The sequence below is a fragment of the Lagenorhynchus albirostris genome, chromosome 9 (genome assembly GCF_949774975.1).
Source record: "Lagenorhynchus albirostris chromosome 9, mLagAlb1.1, whole genome shotgun sequence".
NCBI lineage: Eukaryota > Metazoa > Chordata > Mammalia > Artiodactyla > Delphinidae > Lagenorhynchus > Lagenorhynchus albirostris.
This window is the reverse complement of record NC_083103.1, coordinates 62,889,287-62,895,732: the sequence shown is the minus strand read 5'-3', so window position 1 is coordinate 62,895,732 and position 6,446 is coordinate 62,889,287.

Genomic DNA, 6,446 nt, shown 5'->3' with positions numbered 1-6,446 from the left:
AGACAGCATATATATGGGTCTTATTTTTGTATCCATTCAGCAAGCCTGGGTCTTTTGGTTGGAGCATTTAATCCATTCATGTTTAAGGTAACTATCAATATGTATGTTCCTATTACCATTTTCTTAATTGTTATGGGTTTGTTTTGTAGGTCCTTTTCTTTTCTTGTGTTTCCCACTTAGAGAGGTTCCTTTATCATTTGTTGTAGAGCTGGTTTGGTGGTGCTGAATTCTCTTAGCTTTTGCTTGTCTGTAAAGATTTTGATTTCTCCTTCGAATCTGAATGAGATCCTTGCTGGTAGAGTAATCTTGGTTGTAGGTTCTTCCCTTTCATCACTTTAAGTATATCATGCCACTCCCTTCTGGCTTGTACAGTTTCTCTGAGAAATCAGCTGTTATGGGAGTTCCCTTTTACGTTATTTGTCATTTTTCCCTTGTTGCTTTCAATACTTTTTCTTTGTCTTTAATTTTTGTCAATTTGATTACTATGAGTCTTGGCATGTTTCTCCTTGAGTTTATCCTGCCTGGGACTCTCTGTGCTTCTTGGACTTGGGTGGCTATTTCCTTTCCCATCTTAGGGAAGTTTTCAACTATAATCTCTTCAAATATTTTCTTGGGTCCTTCCTCTCTCTCTTCTCCTTCTGGGACCCCCTATAATGTGAATGTTTTTGCATTTAATGTTGTTCCAGAGGTCTCTGAAACTGTCTTCATTTTTTTTCATTCTTTTTTCTTTATTCTGTTCTGTGCAGTGAATTCCACCATTCTGTCTTCCAGGTCACTTATCCGTTCTTCTGCCTCAGTTATTCTCCTATTGATTCCTTCCAGTGTATTTTTCATTTCAGTTATTGTATTGTTCATCTCTGTTTGTTCTTTAATTCTTCTAGGTGTTTGTTCTTTAATTCTTCTAGATCTTTGTTGAACATTTCTTGCATCTTCTCAATGTTTGCCTCCATTCTTTTTCCGAGGTCCTGGATCATCTTCACTATCATTATTCAGAATCCTTTTTCTGGAAGGCTGCCTATCTCCACTTCATTTAGTTGTTTTTCTGGGGTTTTATCTTGTTCCTTCATCTGGTACATAGCCCTGTGCCTTTTCATCTTGTCTATCTTTCTGTCAATGTGGTTTTTGTTCCACAGGCTGCAGAATTGTAGTCTGGCATACTAATTGTTTTGAGCTGAAGGCACCTGAAACACAGACTTCTCTGAGCTCCACTTATCTGCCTAAAGATAGATCCTCCAGAAGGAACTCGACTCTCATATATCCCCTCTCCAGCAGTTTCATCAACCAGGGAAGATTGACTCTTATCATGGAAGAGGAGACTAGAAGTCAGAACTCAACACCACATCCAGAGAAAATTTGTCACAAATGACCATTGTCTCCCTTCTATTCTATGGGCCCATTCATCTTTCCAAAACATTACTCTCCTCTAAGCGGCATACATCCTCTTTCCCCTCTCCCTACTGAGATGATGTAAACTCTCAAATATCACTCCTTTTTTTGATATTCACTTTTTTCCCCTGGCAATGCTCCTGTGCATACAATATTAAAAATAAATAAATTTGTAAACATTTTCTCCTGTTAACTAGCTTGTTTTTGGTTTATTTCTCCTGTTAACTAGCTTATTTTTGGTTTATTTCATAGATACAGCTTTCAAACATAGGACGGTAGAGGGAAAGTCTTTCCACCTCTACAGGGGGGTTGATGGATGGAAATTTATTAGAGGAGACCTCAAGCGTAGGGGGATTCTTCCTAAACTGACTTGCCAGGGTTATCAGGTATCAGAGGTGGAGGATTCTTTCTAAACTGACTTAGCAGAATTCTTGCTACAACTGAACTAGGCAGGTCGAAGGATAAGGTCTAGTTGAGAACAGGGCTCATAGGAGCCTGACTAAAGTTTGGTTAAGGAGTCTTTAGTCAGGATCCTCTGAGCCCTCTTTTTTTTTTTTTTTAATTTTTATTGGAGTATACTTGATTTACAATGTTGCATTAGTTTTATGTATACAGCAAAGTGAATCAGTTATACATATACATATATCCACTCTTTTTTAGATAGTTTTCCCATATAGGTCATTACAGAGTGTTGAGTAGAGTGCCCTGTGCTATACGGTCGGTCTTTATTAGTTATCTATTTTATATAGAGTAGTGTTATATGTCAATCCCAATCTCCCAATTTATCCCTCCCCCCAGCCATCTTCTAATTTAACATATATAAAACATCACAGGTATGCTATTTAGAGTGATATTTTTATGGTATTAGTTTAATAAATGCAAAAGATTAGTTACCTATAAAAAGTCATAAGTTTTTTGTTTTTTTTTGTATTTTTGCGGTACGCGGGCCTCTCACTGTTGTGGCCTCTCCCGTTGCGGAGCACAGGCTCCATACGCCCAGGCCCAGCAGCCATGGCTCACGGGCCCAGCCGCTCCGTGGCACGTGGGATCTTCCCGGACCGGGGCACGAACCCGCGTCCCCTGCATCGGCAGGCGGACTCTCAACCACTGCGCCACCAGGGAAGCTCAAAAGTCATGTTTTTCAACACTGAATTCCCTTACTGTGAAAGATTTCAGAAACCATTGCAGTTGGAGAGGTCTTAACCACCTCCATTTTACAAATGTGGAAACCATTGCTTAGTGTAATTAAACAATTTGCCCAAAGGCACACAGCTTTTCAAAGTGGCAGAGCTAGGGATCAGGTTCAAGTCTGGCTGATTGGAAAGTACTTTTGCCTCAAGATGAAGGACACAGGCCACTCTAGATTTATGGATTTCTATTCAGAGCTTGATATTTAGAGTACCCAATCTTTTATACACCACTGAAGAACATCAAAAAGCTGTCTCACTTGAGACAGAAAGAGGACATAACTGGAGAAATGGGAAATCCAAATAAAGTCTGGAGTTTAATTAATAGTTATGTGTTTCAATTTCTTAATTTTGGCAAATGTACCATGGTGATGTAAGATGTTAATGAGAGAAACTTTGCAACAGTTCTGTAAAATTATCCCCTACGAAAAACCTTATTTAAAAAAAAAGTCTATCTTAGATTGTTGAGAACGCAAGTCAGAAATATCCCTTAGGGCTTCCCTCACGGTGCAGTGGTTAAGAATCCGCCTGCCAATGCAGGGGACACAGGTTCAAGCCCTGGTCCGGGAAGATCCCACATGCCGTGGAGCAACTAAGCCCGTGTGCCGCAACTACTAAGCCTGCGCTCTACAGCCCGTGAGCCACAACTACTGAACCCACATGCCACAACTACTGAAGCCTGCATGCCTAGAGCCCGTGCTCTGCAGCAAGAGAAGCCACCGCAATGAGAAGCCCACACACCACAACAAAGAGTAGCCCCCGCTTGCCACAAATAGAGAAAGCCCACACGCAGCAACAAAGATCTAGTGCAGCCAAAAATAAATAATTTTTTTTTTTTTAAAAAAGAAATACCGGGCTTCCCTGGTGGCGCTGTGGTTAAGAGTCCACCTGCCAATGCAGGGGACACGGGTTCGAGCCCTGGTCTGGGAAGGTCCCGCATGCCGCGGAGCGACTAAGCCCGTGAGCCACAACTACTGAGCCTGCGCGTCTGGAGCCTGTGCTCCGCAACGAGAGAGGCCACAATACTGAGAGACCCGCGCACCGCGATGAAGAGTGGTCCCCGCTTGCCACAACTAGAGAAAGCCCTCGCACAGAAACGAAGACCCAACATAGCTAAAAATAAATTAATTAATTAATAAACTTGTAAAAAATATATATTTAAAAAAAAAAAAAAAAGAAATACCCCTTAGCCCTTAAACAAGTAGTTGATCTATCTTGGGAAACTCTCAAAGATCATGTATTTTTAAAGAAAAAGAAAATTCACAGCCTCACTTTGTATTGTCTTCTAGTATCTTGTAAACTTCATATCAGGAAATGAGTTTCAAAAGCTAAATTAAATCCTTATCATTTCAATTGAAGTCTATTTCTCATTCATTCAACGATTTTTGTCTCTTCTGCTTCATAAATAGCAGCTGTTCATCATCACCCAGGCCGTGTGTAATCATATGCTTGCAGATCCACTTTTCTGTGAATAGAACATCTATGGCTTCTTTGAACATTTTAAAATCAATCAGGAGGAATTTACTGAATGCCATTTATGTGCAAAGCAGTAAGGTAATTGTAAGGGGTGGAGTGGGGGAGGAGGGGAAAAGGGAAAATAAGATACAGACTCTACCTTCAAAAAGCATAATATTCTTCCAGCAGTAAAAAATGTCTCATGCGTTTCATAAATATTTACTGAGTACTCACTCTGTGCCAAGCACTGTTCTAGGTGCTGGAAATACTTGATAACAAGCAAAACTAGAGCTTACTGTCTAGTGGGGGAAATAAATATTAACCAAATAATCACACAATTAAATGTAAAATTACAACTGTGAAATACTATGAAGAGGAAGTACAAGGCCAGGGCTGCTGCTAGCCTGTGTAGTATCTTTGTGCTATATTTTAAGAGGCACTTCAATAGACAGAAGCAACCTAAAGTAGGCACAGCTTGGCAAGCAGACTATGCCTCTGCCTTTGATGAATTAGAAAAAGGCAGCCCTTTTCCAGGCAACACAGCCCTGCTCCATGTGCAAGTCTTTCTAAGTAGAGTACAAATTGGATTTTAGCCACTATTACCTCAGCTGGGAACCATTGTTAAGATGAACAACCTGCACAAGTGTACACAGCAGCCCTACAAAAGTTTCCATGGACATACAACAAAGTGAGATTTGGTAGGGTTTCCCTGAGGAACAGACAAAAGAATGAGAACCAAAGAAGAATGGGAGTTAACCAGGTAAAAAGGAAGAATGAGAAACATTCACGGGAGTAGTAACAACCTGTGCAAAGGCCGTGGTGCAAAGGCCCTGGAGCAGGATAGAAATACATGCCATTGGGAAGGTGAAAGGTCAATGTTGATGAAAGACTGAAAAAGTGACAGAAGCAGTGGTGACAGATAAGGCTAGAAAAAGTAGGTAGGGGGTCAGATCATGCAGGACCTTGCAGATCATCTTAAGACTGCAATGTAAAAATAGATCTCCTGCTGATAAGACTTATACAGAAAGAATTCAAAGGGCATTACTTTAATTTTTTGTTGGCATTGCATTTAAATACAGCAAAATGCACAGGTCTTCAGTAAACAGTTTGATGAGTTTTGACATAGGCATAAACCCATGCCATCTGCTTTCCTCATGCCTTTTTCTGTTCGAATCCCTACCCCGACCCCTTACCCCACCTTCCAGGGCAACTAGTTTTCCAGTTTCTTTCACTTTATATTGGTTTTGCCTATTCTAGAACTTCATGTGAAAGGAATAATTCTTTTGTCTCTGATGTCTTTTGTTTGGCATAATGTTTTTGAGATTTATAGAATGGTGTTAACTATCTGGTCAGTGGTTCTCAAACTGTAACAGGCATAAAAGCAGCTGGATAGCTTGTTAAGTCACAGTTGGCTGTGCTCCACCCCAGAACCTCTGATATGCTATGTTGAGGTGGGGTCCCTTCGTGTGCACTTCTAACAAACTCAAGGTGATGCCCGAGCAGCTGATTCAAGGACCACCTTTGAGAACCACTGGTCTAGATGATAAACTCAGAACTGTCTTATGAACAGCTTCTAGAAATTTATCTATTCATTCAGTAAACATATTTTTAAGGACCTGCTATGTGCCAGGTACTTTCTAGTTTCTGGGGATTCAAAAAAAAAAACAAAAACAAAAACAAAACAAAACATCTTGCCTCTCGTCTAGTAACTTACAGTCTGGTAAGAAGACAGAGGTAAACCAAATGAATATTTCTAACTGTCTGAGAAAGTCTCTTCACTCAATAATGGACAAAATGTTTTAAAAGAGAAAGTGCTCTTGCTTTCCCAAATCGATAAACCACTAAAAGTAAAAGCAAGGCTGTATAATCGATCCCATCCTAGTCACAGGATTCCTCACTGCCATGCTGAATGCAAAGATGATCAGTAAGATTGACTTTATTGAGTGTTTTCCATGCATCCAGTACTGTGAAAATTGTTTTCCATGCAGTTTGTCTTTTAATTCTCTCACTAACTCTGTGAAGCTAGTACTATATTATCTACACTTTATGGATGAGGGAACAGTAGCTCAGAGAGGTTAAGGGACTAGACAAAGGCCACTCAACAAGTAAGTGGGAGAATCAGAATTCAGACCCACATCTGGTTGACCCAAGTGCTAGTCTTTTTTATCACTAACACTTGCAGCTTTCTAGGAGAAAGCAACCTTCATAAATAACTGTAGTGATAAAAATACTAACGAGTCCTATAGTAGAAATACCCAACACTGAATACGGGACTAGGATAGGATGCGCAGGGGAATATGTAATTTTAACTGGGTGGAAATATGAGAATGCTTCATAAAGAGGTGGGAATTAGCTAGGAAAATACATTTTTATCAGTCTTTCCTAATAGAGTCTGAGAGACAGAGACAACACAGTGGA